The following is a 22,076-nucleotide window of genomic DNA, read 5'->3' on the forward strand; positions in this document are numbered from 1 at the left end:
TTGCATAGCGAAGGGGATTTCTGCAGATGTCATTTGCATGCATGCAGCACCTGGTGAAATCCCTTCTTCATCACACCAGTTCAAGTTGTAGGAGCCCTGCCCGTGTTTGCATCCGGTCACTCCAGTATAGCTCCCGAAGCGTTAACTGTTGTGATGAAGAGGGGGTTTCTCCAGGTGCTGCATGCATACAAATGACACCTGCTGAAATTCCCTTTACGAGGCAACTGTTAAAGATACAAACCTCCTTTTCATAGGGTTACCCTAAGCTGGTGGCAAGAGTAGCAAGTTGGTAGATTCAATGAGGGAGGGGGGCGTTGAAGGCACTTTGCCAAGGGGCTCCCCAAAACCTGGAACTGGCACCAAGACACTCCTTTCAGACCAAGTTGCACCTCACCATCCAGATGGACATCCCAACCAACCACACTTCTGTCTTGTATGGGTGAAGCTTCAGCTTCATTGCCCTCATCCACTTTGCAACTGCTCCCCCCGACACATATATTGGTGACAATTTAGGCCAAACCTATAGACGACTTCACCTAGTGGTTTCAGTTAGATCAGGGGTGCACAACCCACAGTTAGGTCAGGGGTGCACAACCCTTCATTGCCCACTCCAGAAAACTTTGCGTTACAGCAGGGAAAAACATATTGTGGCTTAGAAATCACACACCCACACACCCAGCTATTATGAGGCTTACAGCTAACCTCAGAGGGAACGGGACATTTGAGGGTGGGGTGGTGGTAGATGACATACGATGTTCCTGCTCATAAAAAAGTGTGGGCACTTTGCCCCTGAGAGCTCCATGTCCACTACACCACTGATTGCTAATTGTGTGAATCGCATCATGTCTCATTGGGCCATGAAAGAGTCAGTTTCTTTTGCTTCCTTTCTTTGGAGGGGGCGGGGACTCTACGCTCACATGCAAAAATTCATCAGTGCTAATGTTTTTCTGTGCTGTTATGCAGATAATCTAAACCGATAATCACAAAGAACACACCTACGCCCACATCAGACAGCAGCTGCTGGTGGAAATAAGGCATTCGATTCTATTTTCATCAGCCACTTCAAAGACGGCCTTTCTTTCTTTCTTTCTTTCTTTCTTTCTTTCTTTCTTTCTTTCTTTCTTTCTTTCTTTCTTTCTCTTTCTCTCCCCTTTGCAAGCTGGCTCACACTTTTTTCCCTCTCACACTGGACCAAACGACCACTGCAAATTCCCCTTCACCTTCATAAGGAAAGACACCGGGAGCTATCCTGTGGCCCGCTGTCAGCGTTTAGCCTTCCAGGCAGCCATATCTTTCAAAAACCACAATTCAAGAGCTGCACATCAAGGTTCCAAGGCCTCCTGCTTTCTGACATTGTTAATACAAGCAAAAGTGTTTATTTAGTCCGGTGCTGCAGAAATATGACCGTCTGGGGTCCCAATTCAATCCAGCCCCCTTCCCTCCCCCCTTCTCCCCCAAAACACTGACTGTTTGGTGATTTCTCAGCTTTTGTGCATCCCCCCCCCCACTCCCCGCCATTTTAAAAGATCAAAATGCTCCTCCTACAGCTTAGTTACTGGGAGTCAGAGTTTTAAGGTAAAAGATTATGGTATTTGGGGCCTTACCACTTTTTGCCTTAGCCCCACCCACTTTGCATCCCCCCACAAAGTGGCAGTGTTGCATCCAGCTCCAGGGAAGAGGTGGAAACTAGTGTCTTGCCAAAATCTGTCCTTCAATTTCCATTTTTTCTGCCTGATTCTTGGAGCATTTTACAGCTTTTTTGAAGTTGGTTTTGGTGGTATTTGTGAGCTTAATCACCGTGAGATGGTTGAGGATGCTGTGTATGTCTGTGCAATTTCTTTCTCTTTCACATTTGTCCATTGCTCTGCAGCCTCCCAGGCTGCCCATACTTAATGATCTGGGAGGAATGACCTTATGATGTCTTCCCCTGGGCTTTAATTGTAGTTGCAGGAAGCTGCAAAGGCTACAGGCTGCTGGAGCAATGAGAAAAATTGTAAATAGAAAAGGTATCTAGCTGAACACTTGCAACTTCATATTATTATTATTATTATTATTATTATTATTATTATTATTGTACTTATAGTGTTTATAGCATGTGAAGTGCTAAGTGCTTGGTAGCGTTGCTTGGAAGTAATAATAAAAGAAGCCTTAATCATGTATGGTATGTTTTTAATTAATTTTTAATGTGTATTTTATATCATGTTTTTATACTGTTTGTTTTATACTTTGTATGGTTTTAGTTTTTGTGAACTGCCCAGGGAGCTTCGGCTGTTGGGCGGTATAAAAATGTAATAAATAATAATAAAGCTGTGCTACACTTATTTTTACCTAGCGTAAATGACATCAAAGTGGAAACTGACAAACAAACATATATTCAAGCTAATTGAAATAAGATAGCGCTTGTAGTTAGTACTCAAACAACCTGTAGAATCTTGAACATAGTTGTTTAACATTTACATGAAGCCGCTGGGTGCAGTAACCCGGAGCTTTGGAGTGTGCTGTCATCAGTATGCTGATGACACGCAGCTGTATTTCTCCTTTTCATCTTCAGCAGGAGAGGCTGTGGATGTGTTGAACCGGTGCCTGGCTGTGACAATGGACTGGATGAGGGCTAATAAACTGAAACTCAATCCAGACAAGACTGAGATGCTGTTAGTAGGTGATTCCGCTGACAGGATGGGGGGTGTTCTACCGGGTCTGGATGGGATTGCACTCATCCTGAAGGAATCATAGAATCATAGAATCATAGAATAGCAGAGTTGGAAGGGGCCTACAAGGCCATCGAGTCCAACCCCCTGCTCAATGCAGGAATCCACCCTAAAGCATCCCTGACAGATGGTTGTCCAGCTGCCTCTTGAAGGCCTCTAGTGTGGGAGAGCCCACAACCTCCCTAGGTAGCTGATTCCATTGTCGCACTGCTCTAACAGTCAGGAAGTTTTTCCTGATGTCCAGCCGGAATCTGGCTTCCTTTAACTTGAGTCCGTTATTCCGTGTCCTGCACTCTGGGAGGATCGAGAAGAGATCCTGGCCCTCCTCTGTGTGACAACCTTTTAAGTATTTGAAGAGTGCTATCATGTCTCCCCTCAATCTGGAGCAGGTTCATAGCTTGGGGGTTCTTTTAGATCCATCATTGTCACTTGAGGCTCAAGTGACCTCAGTGGCATGGAGTGCCTTCTACAAACTCCGGTTGGTGGCCCAGCTACGCCCCTATCTAGACAGGGATAACCTGGCTTCAGTTGTCCATGCTCTGGTAACCTCCAAGTTAGATTACTGCAATGCACTCTACGTAGGGCTGCCTTTGAAGACGATTCGGAAGCTGCAGCTCATGCAAAATGCAGTGGACAGATTGATTTCGGGAACCAGAAGGTTCGACCATATATCACCTGCTCTGGTCCGCTTGCACTGGCTGCCTGTATGTTTCCGAGCCCAATACAAGGTGCTGGTTTTGACCTATAAAGCCTTACATGGCTTGGGACCACAATACCTGACGGAACGCCTCTCCCGACGTGAATATACCCAGTCACTACGTTCAACATCTAAGGTCCTCCTCTGGGTGCCTACTCGGAGAGAGGCTTGGAGTGTGGCAACGAGGGACAGGGCCTTTTCTGTGGTGGCCCCCAGACTATGGAATGATCTCCCTGATGAGGCTTGCCTGGCGCCAACGCTGCTATCTTTCCGGCGCCAGGTTAAGACTTTCCTCTTTGCCCAGGCATATGGCAGCACATCTTAATCACCCACATGTTTAGTTTTTTAACAGTTTTTAATGCTTTATGTGTGTATGTTCTGTGTTTTAGAATTTTAAATTTTGTATACTCGTTTTAATCTTAATTTTAGAATTTTTGTAAGCCACCCAGAGAGCCCTGGCTATGGGAGCGGTATATAAATGCAATAAAATAAATAAATAAACAAACATAGGGTTACAGACACTTGCTTTTTGCCACCTTAACTTACTGCAGGCAGTACATCAAAACACACACACACACACACACACACACACACACACACACACACACACACACAGAGCCCCCCTGGTGACTGCTTAGATCCCCCACCCTTGAGGCCACTCATGTCTGGATGGCCTCCTGTCAGGGGTGCTATAGGGGTAGATTTCCTGCACTGGGATGGGAGGGCAGTTGACCTTTGAAGTTTTCCTTCCAAGGAGAGGGCCTTTTCAGTGGTGGCCCCCCAATTATGAAATGAACTCCCCGATGAGGCTCGCTTGGCACCAACATTGTTATGTTTTCAGCGCCAGGTCAAAACTTTTCTCTTCTCCCAGGCATTTAACAGCATTTAACAACATGTGCTAAGTTTTGTTTTTTTTAATGGGCCCCAGAACTGTTGTTTAAATGGATACTGTTGCTTTATACTGTTGTTTTTATATTTTTGATGGTTTTAAATTTTGTATACTTTTTTAATATTCACTGTTTTAACTTTTGTAAACAGTTTAAACTTTTGCAAACACTGTTTTTAGCTTTTGTAAACAGTTTAAACTTTTGTAAACAGTTTTTAACTTTTTGTAAACCACCCAGAGAGCTTCGGCTATGGGGCAGTATATACATTTAATAAATAAATAGTCTAGGATGCTATGAATAGCTTCCAGTTGTAGGATCTGCTTTGCATGAGTATATGAATGCCACTTCACTGTCTTCCAACCCACAGAAAGGAAACACACTCATTCATAGGGCAGCCCAGGAGATACCTGGAAAATTGAGATCCCTTCAGGCCAGGCAGGTGGGGATGCTGGGATTGTAGGACTTCTTTCCATCTAAACAAGATAGGATTGCCCTCTAAATGCCTGCTGGAAGAGTAACGTCTTAACCTGGCATCTAAATGCCTGCAGTGAAGATACCAGGGCGATTTCCTTGGGCAGGACTTTTCACAGAAGGGGGCCACTACAGAAAAGGCTCTTTCCCTGATAGCCACCCATGACACCTTTGTGGGTGGAGTTACCCAGAGAAGAGCCTCTAAGGATGATTTTAGCAACTGGGCAGAAACATTTGAGATGCATATACACAATACTCAGTAGTTCATTGCATGCACTTACAGGTTGCTACCCATGTTAACGTCTGCTTAGGGTTTAAAGATAGCTTAACTTGATTAATCACATGAGTTTCAAGTTGATTAATGACATTTTTACCCCACCCTTCCTTCAAGGAGCTCTGGCTAGCATGCAGAATCAGTGGGGATGTGAACCCAGGTCTGCTCCGCCTCAGTCATGCACTCTAACTGCTATACCTCATTGCCGCCTTCTCCAACCCAGCTCCCTCCAGAGGTTTTGGATTACAACCCCCCCCATCAGCCCCTGACAGCATGTCCCATGGTGAGGGATGATGGGATGTCTAGTCCAAACCATTGGTCTTCAACTGGTCCAGATCTGAGACCCACCATGGACCTGAGACCCACCTAAAACATGGGACACACACGTTTCCAATTTTCTCCATGTCCAACATGGTGGAAACAGCTTTGCCGTGACCCATCTGGACTGAACTTGCAACCCACTTTTGGGTCGCGACCCACTGGTTGAAGACTACTGATCTAAACGGTATCATGTCGGGAAGTCTGACACACTGGCCCTCAATGAATTAACCAATTTTATTTCTGTATGAATGAACACAGTAAAAAAGAAAGAAAGAAGCAGAAGCAGAATTTATTTGCAGTTGGTGCCTCCGCTTGTTGAAAGAGAGAGGCAAAGAGGCATTCATTTCTATTGTGTGAGAGAACAGGAAACACGTCTTCTAAGTCACAGAAGCATTGAAGAAGAGCCTTGAAATCAGCAGGTTTTGTACAAGTAGGTACTAAAAATAGACATTCTTAAAATCGCTGGTGTGATTAATCATGGCCCAACCGTTTTAGTCAATGAAACGATAAAAAGTAAATAAAAAATGAATGTGTTGGGTCCAGTTAGTCATCTTTAGAGCAGACCCATTGAAATCAGTGGGACTCAACTTACTCATGGCTGTTTTAAGTCCTATTGATTTCAGTGGGTCTAACCGAAATAAAATCAAGTCTGGATCCAACCTAATGAATCTAACCGATTCATGAATCTAACACCGCAGTTGTGCTTCTGCTGCATCTGTATAATAAATCCTAGTGATGGGTTGTGATGATGCCTTTGCTGCATTCCTCTCCTACGAAGACAATGCCCCCATCATGTACAAAACAGGTTCTTCAGCCTTGGAACACATCCCTGCCTTGTGACTGTTTAGTTAGTGTTTTTTAAAACAACATTCCCCTCTTCTTGCCATTATGTTAGTGGAAGAATAGACAACCTGGTGCCCTACAAGTCCCATCAGCCCCAGCCTGCATGGCTCATTGTAAAGGATGACGGGAGTTGTAGTCCAAACCATTTGCGTGCACCAGGTTATCTACCCCTGCGTCAAGTACTTTGCACAGTCTGAGGCGGTCCCCAACCATCTTCCACGCCTACAGTCAGTGTAGGCTGGTGGCTCCAATTTTGCTGGGACTGTAAATCCATTCTGGGTTTTAGGCAGAACCAGGAGCTATCCAAGGTGCTGAAGCCATTTTGAGGATAGGGTTCAGCCCCTTCGATAGCTCCTTCAGAGTTCTCGCTGGTTCTGACTGAAACCCAGAATGAACTTACAGCGCTGCCGAAATCAAAGCCATTAGCTTCTACCGCCTACAGCAATGCCTCCCGTCATCTACAAAACATTTATATTTTTCTCGTGTGAGTCCGTCCCTCCCCCACACAACAGCAAATTTATTGTGCAGATTTCTATTATTATTATTATTATTATTATTATTATTATTATATTTATTTGTATCCCGCCTTTTGCCCAATACCGGGCCTCAAGGCGGCCTTACAAAGTTTAAAACATACATTGTAAAACCTAAGAAAAGAAATGTAATAACAATAACAATAATAATAAACCCATTATGTTTGTGTACCCCAGCCTCGCCCTCCAGATGTGTGGGACTACATTTCCCAGCATACCTCAGTCCAACACATCTGGAGGGCCCTATGCTGCGGAAGGCAGGCTGCTGTACAGTCTGAAATGGCGCACGGGGATGCTGGGTGTTGGAGTCCAAAACATCTGGAAGGCATCAGGCTGGGCAAGGCAGGCCGCTCCACAGTCTGAAGTGGCGCAGCCCACGACCCCAAATCACCACCACTTCTACTGTCGTCTAGCCCGGACACGGGTCGCGCCCCCAAGGGTCGTGAGAACGAGGCCTCGAGCGATCCGTGGCCCAGACGCCTCTCCGAAAAGACGGCTTCCATTTGAAAGCCAGAAACCCAGCAGCGGCCCGCTTGCCCTTCTCACGAGCAGCGGGATCACCAGAAGATGGCGCGATCTCTCCGGCCAGCTCCGCAGCGGGGAGGGAAGAGCGAGCGAGCGAGAGAGCGGGCCGTGCTTCGGCGGCGCAGGCGCCGTAGGACTGCGGGCGGGCTGCTCCAGGCTCCGTTTCCCTTTCGCCAGCAGGCCCTGCGAGAGCTCCCAGCAGCGGGGCTGGGTCGTGGGAGGGGAGAGAGCGGACGAGCGGAGGGGGAAGGAAAGGGGAGGGCGCCTCCCACGCCCCGGGACCGCGCAGGGGCCTCCGCCGCCGCCGCTCCTCCGCCCCGCGACCGGGTGGCCCTTGGCTGGCTGCGGAGGCGGAAAAAGAAACACGCTCGGAACCCGGGCGGCGCCAACGTTCCAAAGGGAAGCCGGCAGCGTTCGAAATTGGAACCTTCGCGGCGGCCGCGGCGGCTACATTGTTCCCTTTCCCCCGCCCCCCTCCTCCTCCTCCTTTACCTTCCCCTGCTGCCCCGCCTCGCCCCGCGCCCCGCTGCAGCCCGTGCGCCCCCCGCCTCCTCCCTGATCCCATCCCTTTGTACCTCTCCCCGGCCCGCGGAGCCTCGAGTCCCGGGGGGGCGCCTCCCTCTCCCCGCACCCTGCATGGAATAACGCCAGAGCTCGGTTAGACCAGACTCTGAAGGATCCGGTGTGCCCAGCCGCCCCGCCGCCTCCCCGGGTCGGAAAGCGGAGCTAGAGCGGCGCTTGGACAGAGGTGAGTAGCTGAGATGACCCCCCCTCCCTGCCTTTTTCTCTCTCCCTCCCACCCCCCACCTCACCGCGGGTTGGCTAAATGAAAACGAAGCTCTGCGTAATTGCACATTTAAAAGAGTTGCTTTTCCAGGGCTCCGAAGGTTGGTGCTTCTCCAGGTTCATCCGCAGGCCGTCTGGATAGGGAAAGGGTGCTCTCTGTGTGTGTGTGTACGTGAGAAATGCCCGCCTATCCTCGTTCGAGCCTTTCCTCCGGTGCTTCTGAGTGGGGGCGAGCCCTAAAGAGACCCCACTTAAGAGGCTAGTCCCTAGGGAATGACCGTGGGGGGAAGGAGACGGGCATCGCACCCATCCGAGTCCCCGCTCCTGTCTGAGCCTTCTAAAGCGAGACCCTCTGGGACACGGATGCAGTCGCAGGATCAGTCCGGTGACCCGCAGCCGCCGCGCTAGGAGGAAATAGGGCGTTCTGCCTTTTTCTTCGGGGCCTCTGGGAGACTCGCTCTCACTTCTACTTGGCCTAGGCCTGTCACTTCCCTTCTGCCCCCTTTCCTCCGTGCGTATGTGAGAATATAGACATACTAGGTGTCATATGGGGGTGTGCGTGAAAAGCACATTTAGGGCTTCGTGGTTTCTTTCTGGTGTTTGGGGCTTCCTTCTGATGGACATGGTTGTGTATGTTTTGAATGCCGAACGACCGGTTTGTTATTACCTGCCGTAGGAGGGTGTGTGTTTGGAGGGGGGAGGGCAGGATTGTGTAAATTGGACCTTAAAGGGGCCTTGATTTCCTTCAAGCTTCTCACTGTGTGTCGTCAAGATGAGGATGGGTGCCTTGCCTGCTTGACTTGTGGGAAAGACCTCCCTGAGTTGCTCGCTGGTGGTTGCATTTTAACCCCCCCTCCCTTTTTCTTTCTGAGAATAAATGAAACTTCCCTTAAGCAGTTCCAGAGAACGGGTGCAGTTTCGGGGAGCGTTTCCCCGTGCCGTAGGCGGTTCTGGAGAGAGGCCGACGGCGCCCAAGAAGACGCTTGGAGCAGTGGGGGGATGTGCTGCCCACCCCATTTCTGCCCCCATCGGCCAGCCCCCCACCCCCACCCCAGCGTGGAGCAGAGGCGGTTGCTTGCACATGGAGAGCGCTCTGAACTTGTGCACTTGGGGGTTCCAAGAGGAAGTATTGGGGGGCGGGGAGCAAAAATGCCATTTGTGGAATTCTCCTTAAGCATATGAAGCGTGAGTGTGTGTGTGTGTGTGTGTGTGTGTGTGTGTGCGCGTGCATACAGTCAAAGCCTGCTAGAAGGACTGGCTGGTTGGAAATCCGTTCTGCCTTTGTATGACTGGTGCTGTTGCTGCTATCACCTACCACCATGCGGGCACACAGTGGCGCTACAGTCTTTGCCGGCGGCCGGGGCCTTTCCAGCTTCCCGTTGCAAGGAAGACAACAAAGCTATTGATGGCTTACTGGTTGCGATCTTTGCTTTCTCCCCTCGCCACCATCAGTGAGTCATATGGAGGCAAACCCTGCTAGACAAACCCGGATCTGTTGCTCTCTGGCTTATGCAGCCTCTGTTGTCACACGAGCCAACCTGACAGGAGGCTGGGTGCGCGTGGGGGAAATGCAGAGATCTAACAAGGTTTCCCGGTTACATTTGATGGGATAAGAGATTTAAAAAAGCTCAAGGGTGCGGCGCAGAGTGTAGCCTCTGCTAATTTAAAGGTCTGGCGACAGCTGATTAAAGCCGCCGCTTTGCAACTCTCTCCGGATCCAGATTCCCTCGGAACTGACGTCCTCAGCTAAATGAAAAGAGCAGCGTGGAAAAAGTGGTGAGGAAGGCATTTTTCTCCCTCTCTCTTGATGCTAGAGCCCAGTGAGGTCGCCCCGTGGACTGAAGAAGAGCCCCAAGGGTCCATCTAGACTAGCATTCTGTTCACACAAGTGGCCAACCAGCCTTCGACCAGGAACCCACAAGCAAGGCATGGTAGAAACAGTATTGTACCACCCATGCTCCCCAGCAACTGGTGGGAGGGGAACATGGGTGGAGGCTGCCAGAATGGTGGGAGGTTCGAGACAGATAAAAGAGGTATTTCTTCATGCGGCGGTGAAGAATTCACTACCCCAAGATGTAGTGATGGCCAACACTTTGGATGGCTTGACAAGGGGATTTGACGCTTTCGTGGGGGATGAGGCTATCAATGGCTGCTACTAGTCCTGATGGCTATAGGCTACCTCAGAGGCACTAGGCCTATGTACACTAGTTGCTGGGGAATATGAGTGGAAGGGTGCTGTTGCACTAATGTGCTGCGTGTGGGTTTCGCATGCATCGCTGGATGACCACTGTATGAGCAGAATGTTGGACAAGATGGACCCTTGGTCTGATCCAGTATACCTCTTCTTATGCTCTTAAATGAGAGAGTGGGTGCGGTGCCAGCAGCACGCCTCCTTCTTCCACATTTACCCCACAGCTCATAAATGGCTCCTTCGTTGGTGATGCAGCGTGATGCGCGGACCTGGACCCATGCTCCCTTCCTCTCCTAAACAACCCAGCAGTTAACTCATAGGATCAAAGGAAGTTGCCTTCTACAGAGTCAGACCCTGGGTCCATCTGGCCCAATCTTGTCAACTCGTTGATGGGCAGCAATGGCTCTCCAGAATTTCAGGCAGGAGATTTTTCCAGGCCTACCCAGTAGTTGGCCACTGTGTGAATAGAAAGCTGGATGAGATGGGCCTTGGCCTGATCCAGCACAGCTCTTCTTATGTGCTCTTTCATATACATGTTTCCCAGGGAGGCAACTTGCAACATGCCATAGGGCTTATTGGAATTGCAACAGCAACAAGGAGAGAGAGGCTATCCGTGGCTATCCGTGGCTACTAGCCCTGATAGTTATATGCTACCTCCAGTATCTGAGGCAGTAAACTTGTGTGCAGCAGTTGCTGGGGAACATGGGTGGGAGGGTGCTGTTGCAACATGGCCTGCTTTGTTGGTTCCTGGTCGACGGCTGGTTGACCACTGTGTGAACAGTGCTGGACTAGATGGACCCTTGGGTTGATCCAGCATGGCACCTCTTACGTTCTTATGAGCATTAGGAACAGGTGGGTTTCGATCACTGAGCTAACTCATTACGAAATTTGGTGTCATCGCTAGTTCCAGTGTGATGTGGTGGACTTGAGGAAACCTCGGCTGAAGGCTTCAGCCATTTGGCTAACCTTGGGGCAGTCCATTTTCTCAACCTAGCCTACCCCACAGGGTTGTCGTGAGGATGGGATTTAAGTGTGTTTGGGTTTCTGTGTGTGTATGTCTGTGTAGAAAAGGAAGAAATAAGAGCTTCTTAGAGGAATGTGGGGAGAAAGACATAAAAAAGGGAGAGAAAATGCTACTCATTGCCTGATTTGCTGGGCCGTACCGGAAGATGGCATATTTCTTGCATTGCTGCAGAAGGAAGTTGACTTCTTGAGAGAGCAAAGTCGAGTGAGTTGCAGCTATCAAATCTGTCAAGGTTTCCCCGACAACTCTCTGCCACCTATTTCCGCCATCAAATTTGTTTGCCAAGGGCTTATCTTTCTCATTCGAGTTGAGCTGGTATGGTTGCCTGTTTCAGCTTAAGCTGTTTAGTCTTGCTGGAGGCAGCTGTGGCTGCGATCCGGTGCTCTCACACACCTGCGAGACTATTTGAACTCAGGTACGTTTTCTAGCATGTGTGCTTGTCTAGTTGTACTTTTCATTAGCAGGAGTGCGGCTGCCGTTTTTCCTAACTAGGATCGTTCCGACATTTTTTGGAAGACATTGGTCGGCATGCAGTGTCCGGGGTCTGAGTGCAGCCCCCAAGCCTGAATAAAAACATGATCCTGAACTGGTTAAAAGGAAGTAGCTTGAAACATTTCTGAAAACGTGCACATAAATCCCCCTGTTGAATGATCTTGTCTTTTGGATTTAAAAAAAAACATGTTCATTGTGATCAGTGTAAGAGGTTCCAACAAAATTTGGTGATACCGCCCCACTCTGGGTTCCTTATTAAGAATAGGTTGGAGCCATACTTGGAGTAGACCCATTGAAATCAATGAAGCTTCAGTTGTGAGTTACTCAGGTTCCATAGATTTCAGTGGGTTGACACTGGCTAAGACCACTTTCAGTCCATTATTTATGCTAGGCTAGTTTCGCCTGTGTCCAAAATGTCACACAATATTTTTTAAAAAACATCCCCCCACCCCCATTGACAGTGTCTTTTCTGTGGTGGCACAAAAACTGTGTAAAGCCCTCCCAGGGGAGATCCACCTGGCTCAATTCTTTCACAGGTCTAGCCAAGACTGTTCATTTCAGCAGGCATTTGGATTTTAAGTGGCAGCAATTTGGGAACGTATAAATTACACATGGTGTGGAGAAAGTGGATAGGGAGACATTTCTCTCTCTCCTAATACTAGAACCCAGTGGGGTCATCCCATAAAGCTGATGGGTGGGAGATTCAGGACAGATAAAAGGAAGGACTTCTTCACACAGTAGACAGTTAAACTATGGAATTTGCTCCCACAAGATGTAGTGATGGCCACCAATTTGGATGGCTTTTAAAGAGGGTTGGACAAATTCCTGGAGAAGGCTATCAATGCCTACTAATTCTGATGCCTATATATGCCACCTCCAGTGTCAGAGGCAGTGTGCCTATGTACACCATTTGGTGGGGAACATGGGTAGGAGGGTGCTGTTGCACTGGTATCCTGCTTGTGGGTTTCCTGTGGATAGCTGGTTGGCTACTGTGTGAACAGAGTTCTGGATGAGGTGGACCCTTGATTTGATCCAGCAGGGCTCTTCTTACATTCTTACATCCTTATATCGAGACCATAGATGTCCACATTTTATCTCCATATTATCTGCATTCACTGGGTGGTGGAGAGTTTCAGACAGGCGTCTTTCCTAGCTCTGCCTGGAGATTGAACCTGCAACCTTTTGCTTAGAAAGCAAATGCTTTACCATTAGTGATCTGGATTTTCTTGAAAATCCTCCAATGCAAATTAGGTTAATTTTGCATTAGGGTCATTTGCACAGGAAAATATTCAGTTTGCATCGGAAAACATTCTGGTGCCCAAGAGCCAGAGTCGGCAACTTGTGGTCCTCCAGATGTTTTGGCCTACAACTCCCATCATCCACCACCAATAGCTATGCTGTCTAGGGTTGATGGTCAAAACATTTGGACATCTGCATACTGTCCACCTCTGCCCAAGGTAAATCTAATTCAGCATGATTATTTTACTTGTATTTAGTAAACTTAGTATCCCATGTTAATCTTTGTCCCAATACATCACATTATAAGTATTTGCCCTTGAAATATTTCATGGGGAAAATTAAAGCGCACTTAATGTGATACAAATGTTATATTGGGTAGAAATTGTATCGCTGTACATTTTAAAATTGAAACCAGATAGTTCAGTTACATTGTTTAAATTTTAGAAAAAACCGATAGGTACCGAAAACTGTTGACTCACCAATTAATTTTAACAACCCAAAGAAATGTTCATGATGTGCAGACAACTAAAGTTATTGGGACACATTCAGTTTTGCTGTCTCTGGTCTTAGCTAGACCTACCTGTTGTCCCGCGACGGAGGAGGGAAGATTTTGCGTTGTGTTTAACACGAGATCCCTCCTCTGTCTACACGTGATGCGCGACGACCTCAGAAGGAGAGGTGTTGTGCCTGCCATTACTTTTATTTTTTAAAGGGACAGCAGCGCACAAACGCTCATGCGCAAAAGGTAAGTGCTTTTTAAAATTTAAATTATTTTCCTCGCTCCCCGCATCCTACCCTCGATGGGCGCAGCGCTCCTGAAGAATCGCGTGAAGCTGGGTTAACCTGCGGCAACTTGCTACACATTCTGCAGTCTCGGGCTCAGCCCGGGACCGCGGAAAAACCAGGGCCAAAGTGAAGGGCGAGATCCTGGGGCAAGGGAAGGACCATCCCTCCCTGATCCCGGGATCCCCTGTGCGTCATGTGGATGCACAGGGACAATCCCGGGGTTCACCCCGGGATAAAGCCCTGTCTAGCTATTGCCTCTATTTATGAGCTCCATTTCACTCTGAGAGACAGATGTACTTCAATGACATATATGTACAGCATGCTAAGGATAATCACCTGAAAAAAAACATTAATTACAGCTTTGAAACAGACAGTGTTGCCTAATATAGTGCTTGTAGTCGGCTCATTTTTATTAATGAATTTAGGAAAGTGAACATTTTCCGTGGAAAAATAAAGCACTGGAACATTTTCCACTCCACGTTCACTCTCTACCACTGATCTACAACCCTAGCACCAAAGCACGTATGCTCTGCCTTATGTTCTTTAGAAGAACGATGGGATATACATGTATAAATAAATAATCAGTGTACACTGAGCTACCACTAAGCTACTTTCCATAGAAGTTTGTGTGTGTGTTTGCTTGTGTGGCTGTATCTATATAACACACACACACAACCGCCTGCACGTAGAGATCTGTTGACATAGCTGTTTTTCCTGTGCTGCTTCCTATTTTACATGTGATTTAATATGATGGCTACGTTAATAATTTTAACGAGCTTGTATTTTTTACATTACGTTAGTTGAACTCTGTTAGCCACTCTGAATTTGTTACCTAAAGAAACAGGGTAAAATATCTTGAAATAAAATAAATAAAATGCTAACAAAACAAAAAGAATTCTTGCAGATGATAAGTGCAAAAGCCCCTGGGCAACGTAAAATAATAAATCAATCAAATGCCTGCCATAATGAAAATAATCTTAATAATAATCTTAATAATAAACAAATCTGGTAGACATAGTGCAAAATAGCTGGAGATATTTGGCCGTTGCCGGAACCAGAGTCTGGTTTCAGATTATTATTATTATTATTATTATTATTATTTATTTATTTATTTATATAGCGCCATCAATGTACATGGTGCTGTACAGAGTAAAACAATAAAATAGCAAGACCCTGCCGCATAGGCTTACATTCTAATAAAATCATAATAAAACAATAAGGAGGGGAAGAGAATGCACCAAACAGGCACAGGGTAGAGTAAAACTAACAGTATAAAAGTCAGAACAAAATCAAGTTTTAAAAGCTTTAGGAAAAAGAAAAGTTTTTAGCTGAGCTTTAAAAGCTGCGATTGAACTTGTAGTTCTCAAATGTTTTGGAAGAGCGTTCCAGGCTTAAGAGGCAGCAGAAGAAAATGGACGGAGCCGAGCAAGGGAAGTAGAGACCCTTGGGCAGATGGGTTGCTGGTCTGATTAAGCAAGGAAATTGGTAGGCAGTTGGATTTGCCAAATGGTGTTATCACATGGTGGTTGGCTTTGCCAACTGGTGTCATCACAGAGGGCTTACTGGAGAAAGTGGGCACAGCTGCTCACGTCGACATAGCCAGCAAGTTCATAAGGCCACTGTGGCAGGTTTGCCTTCATTCTTGAACAAAGCTGGGTTTGATCACCTTTGTCAGGTGGATGGCTTGAGCCGACAATGGAACCAATTACCCAGGGAAGTGGTGGGCTCTCCCACACTAGAGGCCTTCAAGAGGCAGCTGGACAGCCATCTGTCAGGGATGCTTTAAGGTGGATTCCTGCATTGAGCAGGGGGTTGGACTCGATGGCCTTAGAGGCCCCTTCCAACTCTACTATTCTACGATTCTATGAGGGTAACAGCTCCTGTTGCTGTGATGCGACAGCGTTGCTGGTCCACCCTTGGGACACTTCTGGGCTCTCTGATTGCTGCTTGTATGGTGAAATTGCAGAAGAAATGGTCTGTTTCTCTCTCAAGATGATGTTTGGGTGTCTCTGGAGAAGCTTTCCTCCTCCATTTCTGAGGACTCTATTAATCTTGGTCCCGTTGGAAAAACTCTCTAGCCCTGAGTTGATTGCTCAGCTGCTAGCTTAACCATTGGACGTGGTCTCCTGGTGCGTGGGTTTTCATTGGGTGTCTCTCTAGAGCAGAGGTCCCCAATCTTTCTGGACTTTGGGACTTTGAGAAACCGCTGTGGACATCATCACAATGTGCCTAAGCAGTGGATTGCCGCTTTGGCATCTATGGATTGTAAACTGCATCTTATTCATCATAACTTTTTTTTTCATGTCTTCTGAATGCCACGACGTCTCATTAATAAGGAATTGTCTAAATTGGCTGATTACTGGTGGTGCAATACAGCTAATGCTTCTTTTAAGCCTATGTTTTGGCAATATCCACTAGCTACTTCTTTTTGGGAGGAGGTTATGACGCAGATAAATTTTGTACTGGAGCAGACTTTCATATTCATTGAATTACACACTCTTTTCAATTATTTACCTGCTTCATGGAAATCGACAAATGGTCCGTGTCGATGGATTCTCTGTGCCCTTTTGAAAGCTAAAAGAACTGCTGTTACAACATTGGAAGGATAAATGCTCACCTCCTATAATGCAATGGATCTAGGACCATATAACGCTTTCCACATTTGAATGGGTGGCATGTAGACTCCACCTTCAAATCAATATTTATTTGGAAATCTGGTCCACTTTTGTTGAAGCCTATGTATAATTGGTAGAAAGTTGTATGTGTTTCATATGAATTCATTGCTATGGAGATATATAAATCCATGTACGTATATTAAAAAAAAGGGAAAAATTAAAAATAAAATTTAAAAAGCAGCCTTCTCTAACCTGGCACTCTCCAGGTGTGTAGGACTGCAACTCCCATTATCCAGCACATTTGGAGGGCACTGGGCTGGGGACGGCCGTTCTAGAGACACCCAACTGCAAATCCAACTTCTTTGCTCTTCGCTTTCTTTGTGGCCAGCTGTCAGCCGGCGTTGCTAAACCTGATCAAGAGCAAAAATATATACAGTGACGCTGACACGCCCTGATCGAACCTGGTTCCGTGCAGTGGGCTACTTTAGTGAGCCCTGTTCGTTTTGATGGTGTGCTTCCTTGCCTAATGATGAGATAATAGGGCACTTTGCTGTGGTCTGAGATTCTGTGTATGGAAGCTGAGGTTTTGCGGTGCCCATTAAATGATGCTCATACATCTCTTTTGAAATGTCGTGACCCCTCGTCAAGCTAAGGATGCATTTGTGCTTAACTCCACCACCCCACCCCCTACCCACCCCACTCTCTTTGGAATAAGTGCATCTAATGTTATCCCTGAGATAAAGCTAGTGGTATGTAATTTGCTTTTGCTGTGGCTGCGTGCTGTAATTACTCTTGATGTAATCAAGGCTCAATAAAGCACGTCGCTAGCAGCAGATTCAAACAGGCTATCTGCAGCTAGGCAACCACCGGGCAATTTCTGTTTAAAACAGCACTTTTAGGGCTCCACACTTGTGGTGTTTGTTTTATACTGTTGGTGGGAAGCTTTTGTTTGTACCCTGCTGAGTTATTGGACGAGACAGTGCTTTGTTCTCTGTTTGTATTGCTAGCAGCCAAATTAAGTGAGGCCATTACACCGTGTTCCGCAGTTTGGAGCAAGCTAATTGTTTTGGCTGGTGTGGGTAACTGAATCCTGGCTTAAAAGTGTACGTGATGAGGCTTAATGTATTCACTACTTTTAATTTTGGATCAAGCTCTCTTAGGCCATAGCTAGACCTAGGGTTTATCCCAGGATCATCCCGGGTTCATCCCTGCCTGAGCGCTGGATGCCCTGTGTGGCACTTAGATGAACAGGTTTGACCCCAGGACAATCCTGGGATAAACCTTAGGTCTAGCTATGGCCTTATTCCACCACCCCACCTCTAGACATTATTTCCTTTTTGATCTCTTCCTTCCTGCATTTCATACCAGGAATGGCTACCTTTCACTCCAGCCGCCCCCAACCTAGTGGTTTCTCTAGAAGTGTTGGAGTAGAACTTCCCATCTCTGTACAGTGGAAGAGATGAGTTTCACCCAGGAAACTACTGAACTTCTCCTTTGATTGCATTTCCTGTTACCACAGGAAGAGATCTTGGAGCTATGCCCTAAATAAAAGTGTAAGTTCTTCCCATATGACGCGGATGGATCCACTTCCAAGAAAGATGTCTTAATTGTATGCTGAGAATCTAGACGGGGTTGGAAAAAAATTCCAGGTACTCGGTTACTCATTTTTATGTATATGAAACCAGAATTGGTTGTGTGTGACCAATGCCTTTCAGGAGGTTGTCTTCCCAACTCATGTTTTGAACAAGACAATGACTGGCAAAAGCTCTCTGTGTGACTTCGAATCATATTACTCCTAATCTGTATCATTTACATTGGCTGTCTGTTAGTTTCTGGGCTCAATTCAAGATGACGGTTTTGGCCATTAAAGCCTGAAATAGTTTGACACCACATTATCTGGAAGACTACCTTCACTTGTATGTTAAGGTCAGCATCAGGTGCCCTACTCTCCAACCTACCAGTGAAAGCCATTTGGCTTGTGGGTACAAGGTTTAGGGCTTTCTCAGTGGTAGCCCCACACCTCTGGAATGCTCTCCCCAGAGATATACATAGGTCTGAAACCCATATTTATTCTAGACTGCATTTGGTGCTCAGAAATCATTTGCTGCTGCTGCTGCTGCTCCTCCTCCTCCTCTCTCTCTCTCTCTCTGTGTGTGTGTGTTTGTCATTGGTATGTTCACGTTTTTGTAATGTTGTAAACTGCCTTGTGAGGACAGTGCGCCCTGAAAGGCAGGTTAAAAATCTTTAAGTGAATAAATAATAAATCCTTAGAATCGCATCCCAGCCTTGCACTTGATTGAGTGATTTTCTAACCATGGAGATCGAGGCCTTTTTGACCAGGACCGGATTATCAAGTGGACTAACAAGTCTTAGGGCATTGTGATCCCCCCCCCCCAATAATGGCACTGGTGCAAACTCCTAATTTTTCTCTTTTAAAAGAACACCCTGTTAAAGGGGCCCTTCTCAGTAGCCTGGCCTAGAATCGATGATTTTCATACTGCAACGACGCTAAAGAAAGAAGTGTTATTAAAATATTATATATATATGTGCTTTGATTTATAAAGCCGCCCTCCACAAAGTTTATTACGTGGTCATCCAAGACTCCCAGCAATTTTCAAGTGGCCGCACAAAAGGCAAATTTGAGAACTCTACCGCAGAAGACAATATTTGGCTAGATCAGCCTTGCCTAACTTAGCTATCTTCCAGATGTGTTCTACTGCAACTTCCATCATTGGCCGTGGTGGCTTGGAATGATGGGAGTTGCAGTCCCAACGCATCTGGAGGGCGCCAGCTTGGGCTAGATGGCAAATAGTTTGACCTGGCATAAGGCAGCTTCCTATGTCTGGACAAATCGTGGTGGTAGTGGGAAACTGACCCAGAGCTCTAAGGAGGAACTATGCTAAAATACAAGTTTGGGCCCTGTCTCTGTGTCTCTTTGTCTGTATCTGTCAGCAAGATAGTTTTCATGCAGTCTTTAGAAGCTCGACCCGACGTTGAAAGGGGGAACTATCTAAAATAGCAGAACAGGAGAACCGCCCCTGCGTAACACGCTCAGCAAGTCTGAGCCAATTGCGGAGACCAAGGCGTGTCGATGTGTCTTACTAGCTCAGCTCTGGTTTGCTGTGATCTGGTGGTCCTTGCAGCTGTGGAAGGCGGGATCAGTTTATCTCTGTTCAAGGAAGGAAGTGGTACGTGCTAAAAATGGAAACACTTTAGATCAGTCATTTGGAGGACCTCCAGTGGTGACATTTTAATGGTTCAAAACTGGGGGGGGGGGAGGAAAAGAAAAGCATGAGTTGTCCATTGAAAAGAACTAATCATGGGCTGATAGTTAAGGACATAGGAAGGGCCCTGCTGGATCAGACCAAAGTCTCATCTAGTCTAGGGTGACCATATGAAAAGGAGGACAGGGCGCCTGTATTTTTAACAGTTGCATAGAAATGGGAATTTCATCAGGTGTCATTTGTATATATGGAGAACCTGGTGAAATTCCCTCTTCATCACAGCAGTTAAAGGTGCAGGAGCTATACTAGAGTGACCAAATTTAAAAGAGGGGAAGGCACCAGTAGCTTTAACTATTGTGATGAAGAGGAAATTTCACCAGGTTTTCCATATATACAAATGACACCTGCTGAAATTCCCTTTTCAATACAACTGTTAAAGATACAGGAGCCCTGTCCTGCTTTTCATATGGTCACCCTAATCTAGTCCAGCATTCTGTTGCTACAGTAGGAAATGTATAAGTAGGACATGAGTGTAGTAGCACCTTCTCGTTTGTATTCCCCAGTACAGAGGCATGCCGTCTCTAATACTGGAGGTAATATACAGTCAAGGTGGTCAGACTTCAGAGAATCATAGAATAAAGCTTTTAAAACTTGATTTTGTTCTGACTTTATACTGTTAGTTTTACCCTACCCAGTGCCTGTTTACCCTACCCTGTGCCTGTTTGCATTCTCTTCCCCTCCTTATTGTTTTATTATGGTTTTATTAGAATGTAAGCCTATGCGGCAGGGTCTTGCTATTTTATTGTTTTACTCTATATAGCACCATGTACATTGATGGTGCTATATAAATAATAATAATAATAATAATAATAATAATAATAATAATAATAATGATAATAATAAGTAGAGTTGGAAGGGGCCTACAAGGCCATCGAGTCCAACCCCCTGCTCCATGCAGGAATCCACCCTAAAGCATCCCTGACAGATGCTTGTCCAGCTGCCTCTTGAATGCCTCCAGTGTGGGAGAGCCCTCAACCTCCCTAGGAGCTGCTTCATTTTAAAAAAATTTACTAGAACCTCTGGCTTCTACATACCAGAGTCTGATGAAAAGACAAGCTCATCTATTTCAACAGCGTTCACCTCTCTTCCACTAAGGTTGCTGGAGCTCCTTCAGTTTCACCACCATTCTTTATTAGTTCCGTTTCATTCTGTGAGATATATGTATTTCAATGGCATGTATGTATCCTAGGGATAACCACCTGAAAAACTTTGAAACGGCTATGCCTGCCTCATATTGTATTGAGTGAATAAAATATTTGGTTTCCAATTGGCATACGTTCATTTTTATTGAAATGGAGCATTTCCCGTGGAGAAATGAAGCGCTGGAACAATTTCCAACCCCCCAAGAACATAAAAAGAGCCCTGCTGGATCAGACCGAGGGTCCATCTAGTCCAGCACTCTGTTCACACATTGGCCAACTAGCTGTCGAACAGGGATGAACAAGCAGGACATGGTGCAACAGCACCCTCAAAGCCATGTTCCCCAACAACTAGTGTATATTTTATTGATTGATTGATTGCATTTGTATACCGCCCCATAGCTGAAGCTGTCTGAGCAGTTCACATAAGATAAAAACACTTTAAAAAATATACATAGATTAAAAACCACAAAAACAAGCAAAATACACATACATTTAAGACCATTATAACAACTTTAAAAACGATGAGCCAAAAAAACAAAAAACAGAAAAAATAGACCCACAGTCTTAACATATTGCTAAATGCCTGGGAGAAGAGAAAAGTCTTGACCTGGCGCCAAAAAGATGACAATGTTGGCGCTACGCGGGCCTCATCAGGGAGATTGTTCCACAGTTGGGGGGCCACCACAGAGAAGGCCCTCTCTCTTGTCACCACCCTCCGAGCTTCCCTCGGAGTAGGCACTGCCTACTTACTGCCTCTGATACTGAAGGTTGCACTTAGCCATCAGCCATTGATAACCTTTTCCTCCACCTCACTGATACTAAGGCACCTCTTTTCCAGGGTCTGAGATTAGGCAAGAAATATGGGAACAATGGGTGAACTCCAACATGAGTCCTACTTAGAGCAGAACCATTGAAATGAATTGGACTTAATTTAGTCATGGCTAACTTAAGTCCCATTCATTTTAATGGTTTACTCTATGTTGGGTTTTACCCAATTACAGCAGATGGATATAAGGAAGACCTATAACACAACAGGAACAGTCAAAGCAGTCCATTTGGGAGGTCATATTGTCAGTTGGATTGTATATTCGATGCTCATCAAATATTGGCACATGTTGCAGCACGCCAAGAAATGTTTGGTCATGGGTGTTGTAGTTTTGTTTTGCTTTTTAAGCTGAAGTGTAACTTGCGATTTGATGATCCATGCAAACAGAATGAAGCTATTCTTGTTGGATTCCTCTGATGGTTGCACAGCTTT

General features: G+C 46.2%; 1 protein-coding gene across 1 annotated transcript in view; it reads left to right on the forward strand.

The window, feature by feature from the left end:
- The first annotated feature begins 7,814 nt into the window (after positions 1-7,814).
- CSK (C-terminal Src kinase) overlaps positions 7,815-22,076 on the forward strand; it is an 83,193-nt gene continuing 68,931 nt past the window's right edge. The window contains exon 1 of the mRNA XM_063142294.1: positions 7,815-8,007. The gene's annotated coding sequence lies outside the window, so the exon portion shown is untranslated. The remainder of the gene's footprint in view (positions 8,008-22,076) is intronic.

The sequence above is a fragment of the Elgaria multicarinata genome, chromosome 16 (genome assembly GCF_023053635.1).
Source record: "Elgaria multicarinata webbii isolate HBS135686 ecotype San Diego chromosome 16, rElgMul1.1.pri, whole genome shotgun sequence".
NCBI lineage: Eukaryota > Metazoa > Chordata > Lepidosauria > Squamata > Anguidae > Elgaria > Elgaria multicarinata.